Here is a 24,500-nt window from a genome sequence, read left to right on the forward strand (position 1 = left end):
TCATAGTGTCTCCTGGTTATATATCTTTGAAGGCGATATGACCCACAGTGGACAGAATACTGAGTGGGACAAGTGGCATCTGGCTAGACAGGCAAACTATGCAACATGCAAATCTCACAGGAAGTGCAGACATGATAGTAGTTCTGCACTTTTTCATGATATTTAATTGCATCTGTTGCATGTTAACAAATTCAACACACTGGTTACACAGATAATTAGCTGTGATTATTAAATGATCTCCAGATACTCTTAAGCTTCTTCCATTTGTTTAACTTCCTTCCTCTAATGGTTCAGATAATGCACCAGCCAATCCACAGAGAAAGACCAGACCAGACAAAAACAAATGAGCCCAAAAGAAAGAACATATACATCCCATCTATCAGTTTTCCGCTCTGTTTTCCAGATAAATGCTCATAACTGCCAAGAAATTGCTTTATACTGTATGTGTGAGATCTGCACAGCATGCAGAATGTTTTGTGGTTTACGAAACCTCTGAATTTGGTCACTTTTTCCATATTACGTCTAACTGATTGACCTGGGGTTTGTAGGGTTTCCACACTGACGATCAGCCATACTGTTCAAGATGTATGAAACCGAGCAATCTTGTCGACTATTAAAATAACCAAACTACAATGACATACTTAACCAAAATGTCTTAAATCACCCTGATGTCTTTCCAGAGATGAGTACGGCTGGTTAGAGGTGTGCTAAACAATGTGTTTAACAAGGGGCAAATGCTAAAATGGCAGGGCATGGGGTCACTGGTTTATGGTGGTTTTGGGAGCTGGAAGGTCACTTAATAGATATATTAGTGTGTGGTTTCTTTAATACAAGACTGTGAAAATAACACAAATGACATAATGCTGCTGGGCAGTAGCTGAGCTCAGGGTACTGGAATGTCTCCTCTGGCCACAGTAATGTTCCATCTGCCCCCTACCCAGAGGGTAAGACCATTATCATGATCATCATCATCCTCATGGGCCCCATCTCCCACAGCTCCCTACTCAGACCATTGTCTTCTGACTAAGCTGCTAGCATTCTGACTCCTCAGGTGTAAATTTGCTTATTTTTACTCCTGTGCCAAGGATGTTGTAGTAAAAAAAAAAAGAAAAAAAATGGAGTCTCCGATTGCAAACACTAACCAGTGAGATGACTCCAGGGGATTTTCCCTTTCAACAGGCTGTGTTTCCATTAACTGATAAAAATGTGTTCTTTTTTTGGACACAGTATAGGTTACACCACATTCTTTTAAACAGGCCATTTGGTTCCTCTCCTCTGGGGCTACTTGCAATCTCTCATGATGACAATAATGATTTAATTTCAAAAAACACTGGGAGGACACCAATAGGTAGATTTTTGACCATATCAAAGCTAGAGTATCTGATATTAACTAGTGCAATTTAAATACATACAGCTCTGGAAAAAAAGAGACCACTTTAGTTCATATTCATAAAGTTTTAAGAGTTCAGAAATCAATATTTGGAGGAATAACCCTGGATTTTAATCACAGTTTTCATGCATCTTGGCATGTTCTTCTCCACCAGTCTTACACACTGCTTTTGAATAATTTTATGCCACTCCTGGTGGAAAAATTCAAACACTTTAGCTTGGTTTTATTTCTTGTGATCATCTATCTTCCTTTAGATTATTTTATCAAAGAAACTCATAGTTTTTAAGTGGTCCCTTATTTTTTTTTCAGAGCTGTATATTAGTATAACGTACAAAATATAAGATGGTGATTATATTGTCTGTCAAAATATCTAGATTTACCTTAGCAGCATTCATTTTTAAAACATTAGATTATTATTTTATAACATGTCTTTAATAAATATGTTATTGTATTATATGTATTATACACTGATATACCAAAAGTAATGGAACGGCATATTGATTTGCTTCACTTGAATTATTGGGGTTCAATCGAGGCCTAATAATGGGTGCCGGTTGGATGGGACGTTCCAGTTCCTTGATCCACAGTGTGACATGTAATCTCAGATGCATTTCCACCTCACAGTGGACAGTGCAATGGATGCTAATGATCATGATCGGTGGCATCTGTCTAGAATTGAACATGCTAACAGACAAATGACTATAGCAGGAATCACATCCACATTCAATGCACCACATGCATAGCAGAAATGAACATAAACCAAAACATAAAAAGTTTTTTTCTTTTAATATTCAATGCAAGAAAAAGCAATATAGAAGAAAGAGAGCACAGTCTAAAATTGGAACAGGAAGTTCTCACTACTATGAGTGCCACCACATTATTGGGGTCATCAGCAGGTCAAAGGTAAGTCTTTAGTCTGGCAGTGTGGCCCTAACACTGCCAGATGGCAGGAGAACAAAGACTCTGCTGCTGTGGCGTGGAGTAGATTTTTCTAATAGAGTTCCTTTAGATATCTATTATTGGAAATATCCTGCATGTGTGGTAAAGAGGCTTAGGTGATTATCATCACCCACAATAACGCCATTAGTCAACTGTGTTAAATGTGTGATACCAGACAGTGCTGTGGGTAACCAGCATGTTCTCTATATGTTCCTCTACATGTTATTGAGGATCTTTAAGAATGTAAAGCTACTCATATTCTCTGTCTGACTTTCAGCAATGATTAAAGGACTATATCTTTTATATGCAATGAAGATGCCAGTTAGCTTCTTCGTTTTATTTTTGCATGACAGCAACAATGATTTGGATGAATCATACTTTATAACATTGCCATATTAAGGTGGAATAATAGTGTTCAAGTAGAAAATGTTTGCACTAAAATACAGCAGAGACTGCACCTTCTTCGTAGGCTGAAGGTTTTTGGAGTTAATCAGAGAGTGCTGCTTCTTTTCTATCGCTCCGCAATTGAAAGCATCCTGCGGTATGGCATCTCAACCTGGTTTGGAAACCTGAGTGTACAGTTGAGAGCCCAGATCACCAGGTTAATACAGTGAGATATGAAAATCATAGGAGTCAGGCAGCATATCTCACTTCAGTCTGTCTTTGATGAAACAGTCCTTAGGCAGGCTCAAAAAATTATCTCAGATCCATCACATATTCTTTACCCCGAGTATCAGCTTCTTCCTTCAGGTAGACGTTTTAGAGTCCCTAAGTGCAGGCGTAACCACTTTAAGAACTCCTTCGTTCCTCTGTCCATCAAAGCCTTAAATGACAATCATATTATAGGTCATTCTATGTAACTGTTCTGAATGTTGAAGGTTTATACTGTACTGTGAACTTAGTGTGTATATGTGTCAACTCTAAACTATATTTGTAACAGCAGATGTTTTGTGTCTGTCCAGGACAAATTTCCGTCGGGACAATAAAGTCTTATCGTATCGTAAATTGGAATACTTACAGTAAAACCCCACAATGTGTATGTGGTGTTAGCTTCAGTGACTGTGAGGTGTTAGCAACACAAACTGTGTTAAAAGGTGGTCACTTCTCTGAGGGTGTGATGGTGCCAACATTTACCAACTTGATTCACTCCCCTTTTGAATAGAAAAATTATATTATGGTTGATTTTAGTCTCCAGAAGATTTTCTTGGCATCCCCTGATTCAACAATGTTTTCTCTAGGTAGTGTAAATTGCTGTGTTTGTGTATAATCACAAGCCAGTGTGAAGGCACTGGTCTGTGTGTTATGGGAGATATAGAAATGCAACAGTTGATCTTATCCTTTTCTCATCATCTTATGATGAACAAGGAAACATTTGTCCTCTAATTTGTTGAGCAGGCATATGAAGCTTACACCGCAGTGTGTATAATTAGAGTTTATCATTTAGAGACTGAGGAAGGGAGTGGGAGAGGCACAATTAGGCTATGAGTCTGCTCACACACTCACACTCATGCAAACTCTTAATCTCATGTAAGACTTATGTTCAAAAGCATGAACTCATCTCTATGTTCCATCTCTATGAATAAAACACAAAGTTTTCATGTCAGGTTCTTAAACACATCATTCAGCAGAAGCCATTTCTTTACCTAATGCCCCATTGAGAAGAATCTATTTTATTGTTGGGATCCCATGGGTGAAATAAGACATTAAGCTTTGTATTTATTCATAAAAACAAGCAATGGGAACATAATGTGTATTAATAAAGGTTAGGGACGAAGTGGCCCTTGATTTTGTTTCTTCTAAGAACTGAAAGAACTGAGGCAAAACATTCCACTTACTTGTTCTTTGCCTCACTCTTCAAAACAGTAAGTTCTTCCTTTCAAAATGTAAAACCTTAGATTAAATCTCCATGACATGTGGTGAATAAACAAGTCCAATCCATGAAGGCCCTGTATCTTGCAACCAACAGGGCTTTAAGCATCTACTGCTAATATATCAGTGCCTTATGCCTAAAGACACCTTCAGTCTATGCTGTTTTGGCAACACAAGGAGAGACCTGTAGAATATAAGGTTAGTGGTCTAAAATTGGTATATACAATTACAATTTCATTAGATCAATTACTGCCTAACAGACCTGTTGCAGAAAAGCCATGATACAGTAGTGGCCCTTCACCCCAATGAGGAGTGCCAATAATAGTCTACTCAAATGAAATATGCAGAGTAAAGATTTGTTTTGTTTTGATTTATTTTAATTGACTTTTTTCTTTAACTAATTTCATCTACATTTCGAAATCATTTCAATATCTTACTTGTTGCTTTTGGTTTATATGTGCATAAAAATGTGGCATATCAAAACAAAAGAAGCATAAAATAAGCTCACTGACCAGGGTACAGCATCCACTTTGTTTTGAACCTGCTTTGACCTGTTGGACAGAGATACCCAGTTTAAATGTACGGTTCAATATCAGCACAACAACCTAAAATATTAGATCTAAGTAGACTTTTTTAAACATATTTTTTCATTGGCACATGAAAAAAGGGGATTTTTCATTGTATTCTGTTCCTGTATTCGTGTTGTTGTCTATATTGTACTGTTTGTACCATGTTGAACCATGGTTCCGGAGGAACACAGTTTCATTTCATTGCACTGTGTACTTGTCCTCAGACGGAGTGAAACAAAGCGTCTTGATTTGACTATAATGATAGCCTGTACTGTGGTCTTGCGGTGTAGAAATGTACATTTAAATAATAATTATTAATATTAATTTATGGGAAGCACATTTCACCTAAATGAATTGTGAGTGTAGAAGAGCTTACCCCAACCATTTATTCCAAACTTTTAAATGAACTAAATAAACGTTTATTCAATGTAAGAATTGCAACATTAACAGATTAGTCTATTAGGAAATGCACAATTATGGTTGTTTCCCATCATTAACCTTAAACAGTTAACGTTTATTCAGTGTTCTTTGCTATCAGGGTTGGTTCTACCTAACGAAAGGTGGAATTGGCCTTCAGTGTGTTTTGCTTATGACAATAATAGAACACAGAAGTGTGCAACTCATTAAGTCTGTTAAAAGACTTAGTCATGTAAAATATTCAAAGTACATTTGAAGGGAGATGCTTTTATATTTTTTACTGAGGTGAATGAGGTGAATGTCTAAAAGGAAGATTTTTGGAGTAGCCCAATATTTTACACTGGGTTTCTCTACTTTACCTCCAGTACTAGTCCATCACTAACAGTGTCACAGTTCCTGAACTTCTCCCTGTGGCTGAGCTGCAGCTGCTGCTGGGGGAGAAAGGCATGTTCTCTCCTTCTTTCTGGGGCGGGAACTTGTGTGTGACTCACTAACTTCCTTGCTGAGCGCGTGGAGCTGGAGGACGCGGATCACTCTCCGTCTGAGCAGAAACACCGCGCGCGGCTCACTGCTGTGCGCTGCTGCTGCTGTGCACTACCGCGGCCGAGAAAGTAGGACCGGGAATAGGCACTGGAGGACACAGCCCACGGCTTCTTCTAAAGACCCCAAAACACCGCGGGAACAGCGTAGTCCTGACAGAGAATACCGGGTTACTTTTGGAGGTAAGCGCTGACTTTTCTCTTTCCTCAGGTCCCTCTATCTCTTCACCTCTGCTCACAGTGTGAGACTTTTACTGACAGCCCATTTATTCTGTTCATCCCTCTGTTACCAGCGGGATCTGTGCATCTCTCCTCATATCACCCATACAAACACACACACTCACACACACATATCTACACACACACACACACACACACACACACACACTCATATCTACACACGCACAGTGGTAGAGAGACCAATAAATAACCTTATACAGCTAATTTTACGGAGACACGCCTTTTTGTTTGTTTGTTTATTAACTTAGTTTTGTTGGGGTATAGCCAAAAATGTTTATGTACAGCAGGGGTACTCTTGGCGCATGAAAAAACATTGAAAAAAATGTTTCAAGAATTCACTACTGCAACAAAATAAAAATGTAATCCTATTATTGCATACAAAACTGATATGGCACACCCCAACTCAGATATTAAATAAGATTTGTAACAGAAGTCAATGCTCCCTAATGTTATGATACTAATAATAATGCACTCCAAATATCTCCATATATCCAGGACTGAAGTAAAATAAATGATACTGGACAGATATAATCTGTCTCTAGTAGATATATAGTGGGAAATGAGAACATTATGAACTTTCCTTTTGCTGAAAAGAGCAAAAAAGTAGTACACTGATGTGATGATTATGGGTGATATAGCACGATATTCCAAGGTAAAATATCATAAACAATATTTTAAAATGTTGGCGATATTAGTAAGGAAAACTATTATAAAGAACCATAGTACAGGTTTCTAACTTAACTAAAGGTTAAAGTAGTCATACTCTTGATGGTACCACCCAAGTGACAGCTTTATTCCATTTTTGTCTTAGAGTGTTAGTGTTTATTCAGCATAATACTAATACCTCCATTTTTTTTTCTACTACACCAAATGTGCCACCACACAGCCCCATTAGCCTTGGTGTAATTGCAGCTATAGGACTTTTAAAACTCATTCTCGAGCCACAGACTGATTTAGCTCTAATAATAAAGCTACACTCTTAAAAATGCATCAGAAAGGTGCTTCAGAATGTTTTTTTATAAGCAATTCCACAGCAGAACCATTGCTGGTCTACAAAGAAGCATGCTTGTGATAGAGATGTGTGAGTGTGAAATGCCTTTGAATATCTATCTAATGAAAAAAAAAACACAAAAAAATGTGGTCCTTTTTCTATGGCAGTGTTTCTCAATCCTTTTCCTGTGAACAACCAAGTTCAAATCATAGAGGCCTCATATCTCACAACAGCAGATTTAAAGCATCTGCTGTTGTTAACATCTTGGTGCCAGACAGAATGAGACACCTTTAGTCCATGCCTTGACAAGTCAGAGCCTTTTTGGCAGCATGCACAGCCAGATTTCTAGGCAGGTTTCCATATACTTGTACATATATATGTGCACATAGGAAGCATAATACATGAAATCAATGTAAGATTTTTTTCCCAAGTCAATTTTGATCATTTATATTGGCCCAGGTAGTCTTTTCCCCGAAGTTATGGACAGCTGCTGGATTCAAACAATGTAACTAGTGAAAAATAGCATAAAATGATGGAACTAGAAAATAGAGAACCGTTTAAATGGTCCTCACACTCTTCACACATCTTATTTACTTAAAATTGGTTCTTATATTAAAGTATTTCTCAATCCTGGTCCTTAAGACACCCTACCCTGAATATTTTTAGTAGTTTCCATGCTTTAACACACTCACTGCAACTCTGAAAGGACATGTTGATAAACAAATTAGTTGATAATTTGTCAGCTGTGTGTTGAGAGAAAGGAAATCAATAAATGTGCAATTCAGTCTCCAGGACCACAATTAAGAAACACTGCACTGCAAAGGCATTGCCTAAAGAACCATTTTAGGTGCCAGTACTTGTATTTAATAAGAGGTCCAATAAAATCCTGCTGTGTTCTTGTAAAAGGTGATGTTTCACCATGTTCCGATGACTGTTGATACATTTTTGAAGTGTTTGTGGAGTTGTGTCAGAGAACAATCCAAGTCAGGGCTTGATTGCTGCCCATTAAAAACACACCACATTCTATGATGCAACTTATCTCCACCCCAAATTTCTCCAAGGCCCTACGAAAAAAGAAACGGAAGTGATCCATACACTTGCTGATTTATCAGGACACACCTGGAACTGAATAGGAACATTTACTGACTCACTTGTGAGTCATGAAGATCAGTAGTCTGCACATTCCTTAATCAGATAGCCTACATTGTAACTCACACCAGGAGCTTATAATGTAAATTATTTGACAATGCTAATGATTTCACTTGAAGCAGGCTCTCAGTGACTGTACACACAGTGGAAAAGAGTAACGATTATAGCACTGAGAAAAACCTAACATACAGAGAGAAACTGCACAGGTCTCAGGAGGCAAGGCCTGGGCACCAGTAACTGTAAACTAACTCTAGCTGAGAACCAATGAAGCAAGTAAAAGAAAAGCAGGTGTGAGGCTTTCTGCTTGTTTTCAGGCTTTGTTTAAACTTCAGGCCACACTCCCATGCGTGGCCGTTATTCAAGGGCATCCTGTGTCATCACACGTGGCCAGACCATTTTAGAACACACTGAAAGGGTGGTTTTACTGGTTTGTGGCAGAGCACTCCTCTAAGGGGTGGACTACAATATTCATTAAAACTCTATGGAACCTTAAGACCTATTCCTCGAAGACATTCCTTTCCTGTGCCAACCTCATTCAAGTCCGTTCACTGCTCTGAAAAGAAGAGGGAGTTCTGAAGTGATTGTTGGAAAGCTACTGTAAATCATCCCTTTGAGAGTGACTCAAGCTCTGGCCTTCTCATATACGTGGCACCACATTCCTGAGCCATCATCAGTGTACATCACACAGAATGACTGCGTTCACAATGAACTGAGAGTGTCAGAGTGTGTATTCCCTTCCAAGACCCTGTTTGCAAAGTGGTGTGTGTTGTCTTCAAACAGATCTTCTGTCCTTTCGATTTGTTTGAAGAATATAAACCTCTGGAATATAATCAAGAGGAAGATGGATGATTACAAGCAGTCAAACCAAATTGAACTGCTTGAATATTTGCACCAGGAATGGCATAAAGTTATCCAAAAGCAGTGTGTAAAACCGGTGGAGGAGAACATGCAAGAAAACAGTGAATAAAAACCAGGGTTGATTGTTTTCTGAACTCTTAAAACTTTATAAATATGAACTTGTTTTCTTTGCCTTATTTGAGGTCTGAAAGCTCTGCATCTTTTTTGTTATTTCAGCCATTTCTCATTTTCTGCAAATAAATGCTCTAAATGACAGAATTTTATTTGGAATTTGGCAGTAATGTTGTTCGTAGTCTATAGATTAATCTACAATGTTCATTTGGAATGTGTGAGTTGTAAGAAAAACAGTAGTCTGTGAGCTGGATGGAGTTACTTCCTATTCTGATACTGTAGGCATGTGGCCAGCCATGTGACTTGCCAGGAGCTAGTCTGTAATTGTGCACTGGAGCAAGCAGGAGCACTGGCAGTAACAAAGGTAAGATGGTTTCTAAATGGTAGTGGAATATTGGGAAGGAAAAAAAACTGACGTTGCAATATGGTATTTTTTTTGTCTGCAAAATATGTTACAGTAGTCTGACACTAGTCTTAACTAGTGTAAACTAGGACCCCAGGAGTTTGTGGGTATTTGTGTTGATAGTATGACGTACCTTTATTTACAAAGTATGTGTTTATTTTTTTATCGATGCAGTATCACAAACATAATATTGCAATACTGTATACTGTAAGTGTATCAGTATTTCCTTACACTCACAAGTTTCACCGGATTCATATATTGTGATTTTTTTCTGTTATGATAAGAAGCAATTATTTTAAATAATATAAAATAAATTTGACTTACATCCTATTGTCCATGCTGATGTGATATGACTCTTGTACATGCCCACCTGGTGATACCAATGATGAAACGATACATTGTGCAGTCTCACTGCATTCAAAAATATGTAGGTCCCTTACAAATGGTCTGGAAAGTGACTCCATAAAGTCCATAAAGTGGCCTCCGCTTTTGAACTATAATAATGCGTCTTGCACAGAAAAAAAAAAAGTCTGCAACATTTTGTGGTGCCCTCTAGTTTACCACTCAGTTATTTTAATGATGGACCTTTTGTTTTCTCATTTAACTCATTTAACTGTCTCTGTACTGGGGTAATGAGCCCAAGAGTCTATAAAACCTCCATCCCGCCATCCCCCATGTAATTTTAGTGTCTGGTATTCCAGTCCTGACAGAAGTGGAGGGAGGTTGAAAATGCATTTGTTTGCATTTTCTCTCCCTCTCTCTCCCCTTCTCCAGCGCAGCGTCAAGGCTGTGAGACTCCGGTGAGCCTTGACCATGGTCACATTCTTTTAGAGCAGCATGTTTTTCTAAGGTTAGCCTCTCTCCAGCTCTGGACTGCTGCCATCTGTAGTGTGACTCTAAAGGGAGGGCAGAGTTAAGCACACAAGCTTTTCCTTTTTTATATATATATTTTTTTACATTCTTTGCCCTCGAATTCTCAGAACCCGAGAGGCTTGGCAGGTGGTGAGGAGTTGGGTTACGCAGTGTTGTCAGCATCTCTTTCAATTTCTGAAGAAGATGGTTAGCGTTAAGCATGTTACTCATGCCTTAGTCTGTTTACTTGCTCTCCGCTTGTCCTTTATTTAGGAATTCCACAGAAAAGTGCAAATGCAAGCCTCAAGTTGTCACGAGACACAAGTAGGCTCAGACTTCAGAGGTAGTTGTGCAAAACAGTGCTCAAGTGACGACTAATGGGTTTGTGCGTGTTCAAAGCTTTAACTTTTGTCTTAAAATCCACTTATCAGCAGAAAAAAAAAGAAAAAAGGAGGAAGTGTCGGATTGCAATGCTTTTCAGAAGGAAGACAAAGGTTACCAGGAGCAATAATTGATGAAATACTGTATGTAGACTGATATGTCCAAATCATATTCAGTGAGCTGTAGTGTGTAACGCATGTGTAACACGTGTAATGCTACATTCCAGACATCTTCGTATGGAGTTGTAGAGATTCCTAATGGTGTCCTGCAATAATTCGTCCCATGAGGCTTGAATATTTTGTGGATTATGTAGATTTTGTGAAGGGGTGGATTGTTGATAGCACATGCAAAACCATTCCACACATTTTTAATTGGGGCCAGTTAAATAATAATAAAGTGAATGATTACTGTTCTGGAATAGTGCACCAGTGTATGCGTTTTTTTTACTGATTTCTCTATGATCCAACATGACAAGGCATTAGATAATGCACTTTATGTTTCCTAAAATAGGGTCAAATAAATGGTTATGTGCAGATATAAACTGAATCTGGTAGAATCTGGTAGTTCTCATGGAAAATAAAATGTGCACATTTTCCTTTTGTATCAAGCAGCAAAACCCTGATAGGTTTGATTAAATTAGTCTTATTTGACAGTGCAACTACTGACTATTGTGACTATTGTGTGCTTGCACACATTGCAATGGTGATGCTGAAAGGATATATTGTGCAGCCCTTCCCCACACCATGATCCTATACAATGAGTGTTTGTTATACCACAGTTACTAAAGCAAGTAGGTCTGAAAAAAGAAAACAGTAAATAATCCAAAAGACTACTAAATGTGCTGTTTGTTGCTTTTCTATTGTTTTTGCATTAGAAAATGACTGATGTCGGCTTGCAGGATTCTGTAGAGGATGCGTGAGCAAGCAGTGTGCACCTAAGATCGCTGACTAGACCTCAGTTATAAAAAAAACCAAGTTGCATTATCTTTTGTAGTCCACCGCCTCATTTCCTCATCTATATCCCCCCTGACTTGGCAGAAATAGCACGGGAGGGCGCGTGTCTGGTGGTTGGACGGCTGGTGTGTCTGTGAATGGTGGGAAGTGACCTCAGGTTTCCTGCGTGGGGCTCCAGGTGCTGCGCTGCTGCTCCGAGCGGCTGGTGGCTTCCTCCCCGGCTGAGGGAGAATGAATGTCTGAAATCAGATCCTTTTCAGCAGGGCCCCCTGAGAGGCAGTGTGCTGCTCAGGCTCAGTCACTGCCCTCCTGTTTGTTTATTCTTCCTTCTCTCTTCCTCTTGAAAGTTGTGGTGTCCACATGGACACTGGCTCAATGTGAGTCGTGCCACTTCCCTTCTGGTTTAAGTCGGTTGTTTTGTTTTTTTGGCCTAACTCTTTGCTGTTGTGCTCATTTGTTTGTACAAGTCTTTCAGGCCTACCCCAGACTGTTCTAAACTTGATGACATGATTGAAGCAATGCGGTTGGATGCTGCATGTGTGGGATACAGTAAACTCTTCAACTTAATGCTTTTACATTTGTCATTAAATAAGAAACTAGTCATTATGAACTATGGAATACAAGACTTTAGTGCATTACCACCCACACCATTACCCCTAATGAATTCAGCCAGTGTTGAATAGGGCTTCACGATATTGGAAAACTAGGAAAAAAGGTTCTTTTTTGATGATATCTATTGTGAAATTAAACAATGCAGGGCCCATGACGTCACCACCCGGTCACATCCAGTCAAGAGCTAAGTCAGCGCCAAGCACTGAAAACCTAAAGGAAAACAGCAAAACAACAGTAATCGGCCCTTTAATCAGGCATTTTAATAGCTTTTTAAAAGGTTTAAAACATGAATTCAGCTGTAACTGGACATATCTGCCCAAAACTGTGCTGGACTGAGGTGCGCAGCTTTCGGCAGACACAGAGACAGCGCTGTGTATCTTCTTCTTGTGTCAAGAATCAAAACATTGCAACATGACGTTTGATTTAATTGCATTAAGTGACATCACATTGATGACGATGCTTAAACAATATATCTTGCAGCCCTAGTATTGTATCCTATATGTTTTTCAAGACAACATGCATTGAATCTGCTTCCAGAATCCAGTTATGGTTTGCAGAGTGAGACCTGATGTGAAATTCAACTCAGGTCAGAATTAAGATGACCATAAAAAGTAGCAATTCATACAGCTGTCACAATTCATATGGGTTTAAAAGTTTAAAATTCAAGATGGCTGCACCACACACAGTAGTAAAAGCAGAAGTATTATACCGTTTATTGACACATCTATCGATCTGTGTTTCATTAAGTTAGTTGTGCTCAAAAGACTGTCCCACTTCTATCTTAAGACATGTTTTAATGTGTTTATTGTGTGTTTACTAACCTGTAAAATGGCTAATATATTGTTACAATTACATATTGTCCAAAACTACATTCTGATGAATACATACCCCCACACTGCCTCTTTTTTTGCATGCAATGCTGTATGTGTTATAGAAACCTTCTAAATGTATTTTATAGTCTCACTAGTAACCACATGGCTGTAGCACATGTAATGATGATATGGTGATACAGAGCATTCTCTACACCTGTTATACATCTGCTACTATCTCCGTCACTCAGCCAGAGCCCACGTCAAGGCTCTGACTCACCCCTCCACTCATTACGATGATGGCTTGAGTGGAGGATAAGACATTCAGTCACACAGAGTGAGCCACGTTCTGTCTGCTGCTCTCCCACCTCTTATGACTAACAGAGCTGTGTTAAGCCAGGGGGAAATGGCCTGTTATTTTACTGCGACAGAGGCAGACTAGAGCCGCGATCGTGACGTTGCATACAGTGCTGGGATACTAATGCCCTGCCGGTCCCAACTTGCAACACTCACAAAAGATTTGCTTGGCTGGCACTCTCAGAGTTACTGCTGTCAAGCAGACTGTAAAATTTTCCTAGAGTCTCGGGGTGAAATAGATGTGGGTGACCGTTGAGTGTGCTATAAAAGTCTGCTCCAAAGCAAATAATAATTGAGGTTTAAAGGAGTAAGAGAACCATGGGGACTGATCCAGTACAAATTGACTCAGGATTACCGATGCACTATTGATAATATGTTACACTGAGGGAAGAATGTGAATGGCAGTGTGGAGTAGAGTATTTGGCCTTTAGTATGTTGTTGCTGCAATACAGAAGCCTTGTGAAAAATATCGTCCAGATTCACATTTACAAAAAGAAAAGGTTTCGCATGAGAGTGAAAATATATTGTGGACAGATGTGCAGGCAGGCTGGTGATGTTTATAATATATAATAAGTATCATTCTTAGATGTTGTAGAAACACTGGAGCAGCACAAAGACCTTATTTTGCAATCTGAAACAACATAATCCCCTTCTGTTTGCTGAGTAAGTGAAATACCACAAAGAGTGCAACTGTCCTTTGTTTATTATCATATTTTAATCCCATCTCCATTTCTCTTAAGCATATTATGATCCTTCTATTTCTACTTGACTTTTGACTTTTTAGTACTTGATTGACCGTGAGCAAGCAGGTGCTAAAAAAAGTGTCTGGTTCCAATCACCAGGTGTCAAAAGTACCTACTGAAAAAAAAAATATTCTAGTTAGAGTTGAGTAATTAGTGTAGTTACCATGCTGTGGAAATGCTCAATATCTGTGATAAGAACATAAACACTGCATTCCCTTTATTTAAAGCCAATATTGTACACTCCCATGACTGCTTTACTTTCCTAGTTAACATCAGTTTAATAAGCCCCAGAATAGAACCCTGTGGGACTCCACAAGACAGGTAAACCAAAAGGTTACCAAATAACTGAGTTGAGCAATGAAGATTAAGGGCCCTATTTCAGTCATCTATAAGTGAGATGCCAATTGTGTAAGCATGTACTAATTCTTCTAATTAATCATGGGTGTGTTTTGGCCATAACATTAAATAAACCGATCAGTGTTTCAGTTGTCATTCCCTTTAAGAAGCTCTTGCACATTCATATCTTAACAGCAGGGCGCTTTGTGCTTCTCAGCAGAGGATACTGATCTGCACATTCACAATGTGAAGGTACGCCAGCAGCTCATTTAAGGGAACAGCAGTGTTATATTCTTCTTTATTCTGTTGTCTAGGTTAATTTCAGTAAGTGGTCTAGCTATTTTTTTAATAGAGCAGATGCAAGGTGTGAAAATAGACTGTTGACGGGGTGTAAGATAGGAATAAGCATCGTGACGCGCCTTGCACAGGCCCTAAGAACTGAATAATAAACCTTAAGTGTAATGGGTTGAACATTGACCGGCAGCTTTCCTGTCAGTTCACTGAGGCATAAAACTCTGAGAAAGCGTATTTTCTCAAGACTTTTTGTGGGAACCCGGATCATACGTGTTTCATTTTGGACCTAAAGTCAGTGGAGGGTGCCAGTGGCATTTTGTAAAAAGGCATTAACACGCGTTAATCACAGTCTCAGCATATTATGAGAGTGTAATTCACTCCCACAGATCCTGCTGTTTTTTCCACAGGGCTGCCATCACTACCTTGTGTCATGTGAAGCCTGCCCACCTCCCCCTCAACACACACCCACACACGCACGCGCACAGTTAGAGAGGGTGCCAGGACTTGGTTATTAGGGCTGATTACTTCCCAACACTTAATTAACCTCCACATCTGTATGGCATGAGAGCAAATGACTGTGACATCATGGGAGATGAGGCGTAATCGGGGGAACGACGCACGTGTTTCCATTTTATAAAAGAGGGTGAGGGTATGTGTGTGTGTATGTGTGTAAGCGTGTGTATAAGTGTGTGGTTGCGTGTGTTGACGTATGGCTCAGCTTTGTTATTACAAACCTAGACTTTAACGGCAGACAGCCTGTTATAATCCTCAGTTCTGCACATTGGACGGGTTCACCCCAGCTGACCCACAGAGCCTGTCTTAGAGGAACGCGTTACAAGTTGTTCATTTGGATGCTTTAGTGCTTTGGACTCTTCGTCTCTGCTGAATTTATATCAGTGTTTATTTGGTGCACAGCTGTGTGCAAATGTTCTTCTTCCTTCTTTTATATAAACTCTGCAGAACCCTTGTGCTGCGTTATGAGCACTGCTCAGGTTCAGGATTTATAATGCTAACAAAACTTCTGCTTTGATGCCAATATTAAGTACTGCATCTAAGGCTGTGCTAATTGCAAACCACACTGAACTTAACTTTGTGTTAGTAATCATGACTGGCTACATCTTCTCTGTGCTCATATTAATAAGGTAGAGCCAATTCTAAACAAACACAATTCAAATAATTTGGACCAAAATACTAGTTATGGGTCAGTGTCGCTCCTTTGCAAAGGTCCAAAAGAAGAAGGCCCAAACCATTGCCCCCCGTTGAGAGGAAATCGGTTTAGATGGCAAGGAACAAACTTAAGAACCACTAGGCCCAATCCCATTTCACCCCTTGGTCCTACCCTAAGGGGTAGGGGTGTCCCGATTCTTACTAGGCTGGAGGGGTAGAGGGAGGAGATATGGCTTGTTAGCCCTTAAAACAGAGATTTTTCAGAGGCACACTTAAAACAAAGTGCGAGAATCACTGGTAAGATGGCAACACAAAGTGACACTTAGCACTATTTTACGAGAGTTTAATGTATAATTTAAATATTTTATGGTATAACTCTTTATAACAAGCATAAAAACTATTGCTATAGTACACATTTTAAAAGAAGAGGTAGGGGTAAGTGGTAGGGCCAATGGGTGAAATGGGATGCGGCCCAAGGCACAAGCCTACCCTGAATGGGAAGGCAAGTGTTACTGCCACAGCAGGGGGTCCAATCTTATCCACAAAGGGCCAGTGTTTCTCCAGGGTTGATTCCATCAAAGCAAAAGCACATATGATCAGTTGTTTGAAGACTGATCAATTGATTAAACAAGTGGAATCAAGTTCACTGCTGACCCTTTGCAAATAAGACTGAACTTCTTTGAGAGGCTGCCATCTAGAAAAGAATGCTCTGCTCTCAGATTGACTCATTCAAGTATGATATATTGTAACTACTATAAGTTACTATAAAATAAGGGTGAGACATTTGACTGCAAGAGCACTGTACCAACGGTTAAACATGGTGGTGGTAGCAACATACTCTGAGGCAAAGTGGATGAAATATTGAAGAAGAAGAAGACCTTTCTCAGAATTCTTCAAAGTAACCTTAAACCTTCAGCTGGTCAGATGGTTGAAACCTGAACACGACTGGGTGTTCCAGCAGGACAATGACCCTAAACACACATCAAAGGTGGTTGTGGGATGAATCAAGCAGGCCAACATTAGTCCTTTGAAATGGCCATTTCAAAGACCTAACTTTAGTTCTGTCTTGTAAAATGTGAACTTTTTTTCTAAAAAGTTGGGTCTGTGCCAGAAAAGCTACACATTTAATTAAACTTAACTAATTCTTACATGAAGAGAAATGCTGTACGTATATAACTGATACTGTATTACGTCCTGTATAATTAGTGGACCAAATGTAATAATGCATGGTAACACTCCAAGATAAGCTTAAGTTATTTTTTTTATTTTTTTTGCTTCCTCTTGTAAAGCTGCCATTTTAGAGTTACGTGTTAATACTAAAGAATATACTAAGGATCAATTGTACAGATAAACGCATACTTACTACTGATTTGTCTGGTGGCAAAACAACAAGCATTGATCATTGGGCGTTTAATGAAACCCCAAATAAGCCTTTTAAACAAACTTAATTTAGCAATTTACCAATAGGAAAGGTGTGAGTTTTCCTCATCAAGGTTGCTGTGGCCAAACATAAACCACGTGAATTTATCATCAAGCCCTGGACTGGTACTGTTAGGCTCCAAACAATCAGTGGCCAATAAAATGAGCTGTGTGCACCCATGTTAACAAGCATATTTACTTCATGTAAAAGCAATAGCCTCTCAAAAACATTTTTATTAAATGTACATTATGCAGCTCTGGGCAAGCTTTAGCAGTGTAACCCGTTATCGTGCAGTCCAGCCATCGCGCTCTGCTGCCTGACCCAAAAGATGAAGAGTGTTCTTCAAAGGCAGAGGGCTGAGACAAGCCAGCTGTTCTATGAGGGATGAGGTGTCGGCTATGGAGCAGCAGCTAGAACATAAACAGCAGTGCATGAGCCTACCCATCTTCTCCAACATACACACTGCCCAATATTTATTGGCAACCTCGGGGCACAAGCTGGCACGGAGTCGTGAAGGGCTTTAGAGGGTGTCAATGTTCTCTGGACGGAGGAGAGATAGAGCGGCGGTAATTGTCGCCTCCTTTGTCGGAACACCTTGACAGAAGTCTCTCTGTTCCTCAGGCCTTGCTGAGCTTCTTACAGGAGCCCATAAATGGGAGAAAGTGTCCTTGGCCTGTCTATAAAAGGCCGGTGGCTTGCGGACGAGAGGATGGTGCTGATTTAGAGCAAAAGGCCTGCGAGAGTGCTTAGTGGAGGGCTTCACAGATCTCTGTGCCAGGACAGGAGAGGCTGCAAGGGCATGGCTGAAAGGGAGAGAAGTGCTGTCAGGCAGATATTGGCAAGACTAGCTTGATTGTACAATCTCTGTGTGTTAAGTTACATCCATCAACAAGTGGTCAAGACAGTGGGAAGCTCTCAATAAAAGAGGTGTCAAACTCAGGTCCTGCAGAGATAAATGTTTTCCCTCTTCTCATTAATTCAGCTCATAAAGGCCTTGGTGTTTAGCTGTTGAGTTGAATAAGATGTGTTTAATGAGAAAGACTGCTAAACTCTGCAGCACTAGCCTCTCTAAAGCAGTGCTTAAAAGGATTCTATAAAAAATTGCATAATTTCATTGTTTAGATTTATTATTAAAATGTTTGTGTGTAAAAATGTGCTTTCTAGTATGTGTCTTTGGATTGGTTAAAATGCCCCAAAGAAATATTACATGCCTACTTATGACCCTATCATCTTAACTTAAAATGAAACTTGCTGATTTTGATATTATGGAAGGCAAAAAAACATTAGGTTTTGCATTAATCTCCTGGTTTAAGGCACTAGTTAAAGCTCACAGATTTACAGCCTCACATTTTAACACTTAATTTAAACAATCTGTAATTATTCCTGAGACTTAACATATTACACATTAACTCTTACAGGTTTCTTACATTTTCTAACTATAACTTCTACATGATGTTACTCTCACAAAACTATCTACAACCAATCCTACTGTGTTTTCCTGTCCATCATCATCATCTGATTACTGATCACTTTCACCTGTTCAATTTACCGCTGTTTGTCTAATAGTGTTCCATTTCAACTTGGATGTTGGATTTTCCAAATTCCAAGTAGAAATTTCCAAGTAGAAAGCTGGAACACCTTCACAAGTCAAAGTTTCTTACTCGAGGAGTCGAGAGAGCCTCACCAACCCTGAGTTGAAAAGCCAAGATGGCTGAACAGCACATCAGCAGTAGTTTCTAGGGTGGTTAAATTTCAAAATACTACATTTTTAAGATATTATTAACTGGCATTGCTAACAATGTCAAACCAGATGTGGTTAAAGTATTATGAATGTCCTCTAAATGTGTCCACTCAGAATAATGTTCTTTAAGCAAACTGAAGAGCTTTTAAGATGGGTTAGTTTTTCGTTTTTTTTTCTAGGCTTCCTTAAGTCTTACTATTAACACTTTCTTTGATGTGTGTTTAACTCCTGCTGAGGTCTTGTACAATTTCGAGGGAGCAGACAATGTTGAGAAGTGATGGAAAAGCTAGGCTTTAGCTGTAGCCTAGTGTGGATTCCTGTTAGTTCCTTTTGCCCTTTTGGTTCATTGTATGCCAAGGTTTTAGCACCTCTTCTGGAGACTGCTACAGGAAAAATGCCATGGTCATGAGTTCTTGTTCATATAGACACAACTGGTCAGGTGGTTATTTGCTGCTGTTCAGTATCAACAACACCATATTCTCCTGTCACGTTAAGGATTAATCTTTTAAACTTTTTTGAATAGGGCATTTGCTAGTAGACAGGGATTATGTAAATGTTGGATGCATGAATATAACAAGCCAAGATGTTTGAGTTATCTATACCTGTTGTTGGCTATGCAGAATTTAGTTGAATAAAAATCAACAAAAGATTCATGGTTTGTAGCTTACATATACCAAACTTTCCTTATTCAACGGTAGTAGAGGAAATGCACTTTTAATAGATAGCTTCCTGGCTTGCTTTTATGCAATGCTAAAATTACTACTGGCACTCAGCAAGCCCTACACTGACAACTGTTGTTTTCAGAGCCTTCTTCACCTACATTTGATTTTTTATAGTCACAGTGTCTCTCCTCTTCAGGACAAAAGTTCATTGGTATCCCACTCAGTTCTGTAGAGAGTAGTTGCCGAAAGCTAGAGTGGACGTCTTCTGTTAGGCTGTGCACATATCTTTGTGAAGTATGAAGCTGTTTGTGGTTCCAATGTCCACAAAGTGGTGAAAGGGGGTTTTATACCACTTGACACACCACTGTAACTTTTCCATTCCCATAAACATTGAAAAATATGAATCAAATAGGCTCCACTCTGAGTTCATGGTGCTGATATGATCTGACACAGTAGTGAGGAGTAGCAAGAGCCATGAACCTTCTCTAGTTTTTTTTTTTTTTAAAGGAAGACGTTGCACTTTGTCCTCCTCAGCTCATCAGTCTCCATCACATCCTGTAGACTAATGCAACTGTGACTTCAAAAAACACAAGAATAAGGTTAATCATCTTTACTGCAGTACAAACAAAACGATTAATACGATTAATCACTAAGGCTATTTTTTAATGGAAAGAGGTTAAAAATGTCTGTATATATTAGTGCTATATACCGCTTCATTCGGTATGCATGAGGGAAATTAGAACCGGGCATTGGTACAGAACAGCAGAGAAATACACGCAGCCGTGTGGAGTCAAACGCTGAAAAACGCAAAACACCTCCTCTTTCTGTTTCTTACTGTATAAGTCTTATTATCCAAGTGAAATAGAGCAGTAACTATATCCCTTTTAAATATATTAATACAGTAGCTTAAAGGATGATTTAAATGTGTTTTGTTTTGACTAGAGAAAGAAGGCAATTGTGGCTGATTTAAATACTGCAATGTTTCTAATGGCTTTAGAAATAACATACAGTAAATTTATATTAAACTTGTGTCTTGTTCAATAGAGCTTTTGAGAAATATCTCTTTGAATAAAATATGGGTCTATGAGATTTGGAAATTTGTAGATTTGTGCATTAGAGCATTTATTTGCAGAAAATGAGAAATGTCTGAAATGCAGATGCATAACTTTCAGACCTTAAATAATGCAAAGAAAACAAGTTCATATTCATAAAGTTTTAAAAGTTCAGAAATCAATATTTGGTGGAATAATCCTGGTTTTTATGCATCTTGGTATGTTTTCCTCCACTAGTCTTACCCACTGCTTTTGGATAACTTAATGCCACTCCTGGTGCAAACATTCAAGCAGTTTAGTTTGGTTTGATGGCTCATATTTTTTAAGTGGTCTCTTATTTTTTACAGAGCTGCATATAATCCTGGAAATAAAAAAAAGATAAATTATATTAATTATGTTTTTTTTTTTTACGCAGATGTTCTATACAGACGTAAAAATAAAATAAAATATTATTTCATATTACATGTAAACAGGAACACTTAATTAAGTAATAGTCTTACACTTTGGAAACACATTGGCACATTTTTGTGCAAAAGACATCTCTCCTGTTCTGATAAAGGATTTGATTAAATGGAGAATCTTAATTTATTTGATCTAGTTTAGCCTTAAATTTAGTCTACATTTTTGTGCAATTTTGGCGGAACAAAATAAATTGAAAATGGGGCTTTTATGTCCATTTTAAAGCAGCGTTTAACCATGGCAATGACTTTAGAGATGGGGGAGCTGAGTTAGACCAGCTGTAAGATCGGAACATCTGATTGGACATCTACATAATTTACCCTTGTTATCTGTGTTTACCAAACTACCCTCACCCTCGCACAGAGGGAAAAAAAAGACTTTAGCATTTTATCACCACCGATGAATTAGGCACCAAGACAAATGGTGTTTTGCATTGCTGCATGATAAAGAGTGTACCATGTGACACAGAGAGATAACAACATGATGGATTGTAGCTTCTCTTCCTCTACAAAGTCAAACGTGTTTTTCTTAACTTGCGCTCCACCTCAGAAAGCCAGGAGTTATGCCAACCTTCAACCTCTAACTAAAGAGCTGTCCCACCTATTACGTATGATAACTGTAATTATTGTAATGGTGGAGACGTTTCACACAGTGATATTTGACTCTCTTTCACGACCTTACCTCAGGCTGTTTGACAAGCTACCAAGCACCCCTGTAGTCTGGAACAGTGAGGCTGATGTAACCAGTCTTTTGCTCTTCAACCAAATGTGAAGGTCTTACTTCAAGGGAACACACAGAGATGGATATTATCTTTTGGGAAGTCATCAATCTTTTGCATAAAGCAGCAGTCCCCAAGATTTTGTCTTTTAAATTGAAAGCAGTAGTATTCTTGAGTGGGGGCCCTAGTGAAAAAATGTAGATTAAAGTATACTAAGCATTATTATGCTATAGTGCTCTAAAGTGTATTTGTAGCCACATTATTACATAGTATATTTAAAGAGTGCTAAAATGGAACAACTTTTTTTTATACTTAAATTGTATACAAATAATACAAAAGTCCTACTTAAATTGTGCTAAGTGTACTTAACTGTACTAAAATGGAACTTTTTTAAATATACTGTACTTAAATAACATTTAAACATACTACTTCATGTATGTAACCCTATATTTTAAATATGCTTACAGTAAAATTATAAAGCATTTAATGAATATTACAACTGTATCACTATTATACACCAGGTATATTAGGAATGGAATAAGAATTAATGTTTAATGTATTTACATAAGAATACGAATATGCTTTTTGTTCCTCTTTTGTAAGTAGCACACTTCTAATATACTTCATTGGGTATAAAAATATATGTTAATATACTGTACTACAATTTTTAGCATGTTACAAATTTACTTTAGGATATGTAAATTAGTAGTAGTAATTTAATTTACTTTCTAAAAAGTTACATGATACATTGTACTTTAAGTGAACTACTGTAACAGTTGTTTTTAACACAATTTGCTAAAAGTCTCTAAAAGTATATTTGGAAATAAGTATTTTAGAAGTATACTGAATTACAAAATAAACTAAAAGTGTGCTTCATAGCAGTCTATTGTACTTTTTAAAAAGGATGATCAAAGTTTACTTTCAAACATTTTTTAATATATTTCAAGAAAGTACATAAATCTGTTAGTATATTTACAGCATACTTAGACATTTCTCAATATGTTTAAAGTAAAATTAAGTATATTTACCAGGGGGAGGAACAGAATATTCTAATGAATGCTAGCAGTGTCCTTGTAGGGACTTTTAAATTCATATAAGAACTTAATTTAAGAAGAGTGGTCTGGTAGGTTTGTTGTATGTAATTGCTGATTGCTCTCTACACTTGACAGTATTTCTGAAATAAATATAACATGCCTTTTTTTCACAATAACCTGCATTTAAATTAGTTTGTGCAATTACCCATTCTCACCAGAGATGTCTCTAAATCCCCATATCCTCAAAAGTTACAGACTGTTGCTTTAAAGAGAGTATCTTAATAAGCACTGTACTGAGAAGACAGTAGTAAATGCAGTGCAGTGAATGGAGAAAAAACAGTTCAGCCTTAGGCAGTGGGAGTAGGAGCCAGTGTTCTGTGTGTGTGGGGTGTGTGTGTGTGTGTGTGTGTGTGTGTATGAGGTAATGTCTCTTCCCCTCGCTGGCACACACGTGGCCCTAAGTCTTAGACTGCAGGACGACAGAGAGAGTTTAAGGGGGGATGGGGGGGTACGGTAGCTTGATTTATAGACACCTTTGAAGTAGGCTCGTTTCAGCCGCACGGCTTGCCTTCAGTGTTTCAGGCCTGAGGCGTACTCTCCAGCACGCAGAGATGGAAAAAAAAGCCCCCCGCGGGTCACCCACGCTCACAGTCATCCGAATTCATACGTACACTTCTTTCGTTTGAGGCAATTCATCAGGATATATCTCACATCCTGATAAAACCAGGAAGCGAGGGCCTTTACTTTAGGCCTCATTTTTCTGCATATGACATTTCTCCCCCCCTTATGCTCTCCTTGAATGTAACAAAAAATGTGTCAGGAAAAAAAAACAGAATGGAGGGGAGGTGGTCTCGTTTTGACGGGTCCATTGAGTCATAAAACATGTTTAAGCCCAAACCAGCAGCCAGTGGCAGAGAAGCCCAGTTGGACTTTTCTTCAGTGATCCTTTACAAGCACAAAAAGTTCTTGTGTTTATATGGTGTGTGTGGCTGTATGTGGGTGTATGTGGGTGAATGTGGGTGAATGTGGGTGAGTGTGGTTGTGTGTGTGTGTGTGTTCAGAATCATTTATGCCATTCCTCAGTAGGTCTGATTGATTTGTTCGTGTAGAACACTAATGTGTTTGAAATAGTGGTTAGCTGTCATTCCTGTGTACAGTCATGTTGGCTAAGTGAAATAAATGGAAGAGCGTGTGACGGATGCAAGGCCAACAAAAGAGCATTTGATGGATGCAAGGCCTCGTGGGCTTTTAATTTGGCCATTTTTTTTGCCTTGACTTTACCCTGGGTTAAATAGATTTTTTTTTTTTATGATGGAAAAGTTGATATAGATCACTCTGAAGCAGATGCACATACACTGTGTGCAGACCATGTGTGCTTAGCCGTTCGTATAGAACTTCTCAAACTGCAGCCTGTAATAATGTGGGATTGTACTGG

General features: G+C 38.7%; 1 protein-coding gene across 1 annotated transcript in view; it reads left to right on the forward strand.

Annotated features, from left to right (window-relative positions):
• The first annotated feature begins 5,682 nt into the window (after positions 1 to 5,682).
• The window catches only part of fhl3a (four and a half LIM domains 3a), a 57,417-nt gene continuing 38,599 nt past the window's right edge, over positions 5,683 to 24,500 (forward strand). The window contains exon 1 of the mRNA XM_007251794.4: positions 5,683 to 5,906. The gene's annotated coding sequence lies outside the window, so the exon portion shown is untranslated. The remainder of the gene's footprint in view (positions 5,907 to 24,500) is intronic.

This window comes from Astyanax mexicanus, chromosome 6 (genome assembly GCF_023375975.1).
Source record: "Astyanax mexicanus isolate ESR-SI-001 chromosome 6, AstMex3_surface, whole genome shotgun sequence".
Taxonomy (NCBI): Eukaryota; Metazoa; Chordata; class Actinopteri; order Characiformes; family Acestrorhamphidae; genus Astyanax; species Astyanax mexicanus.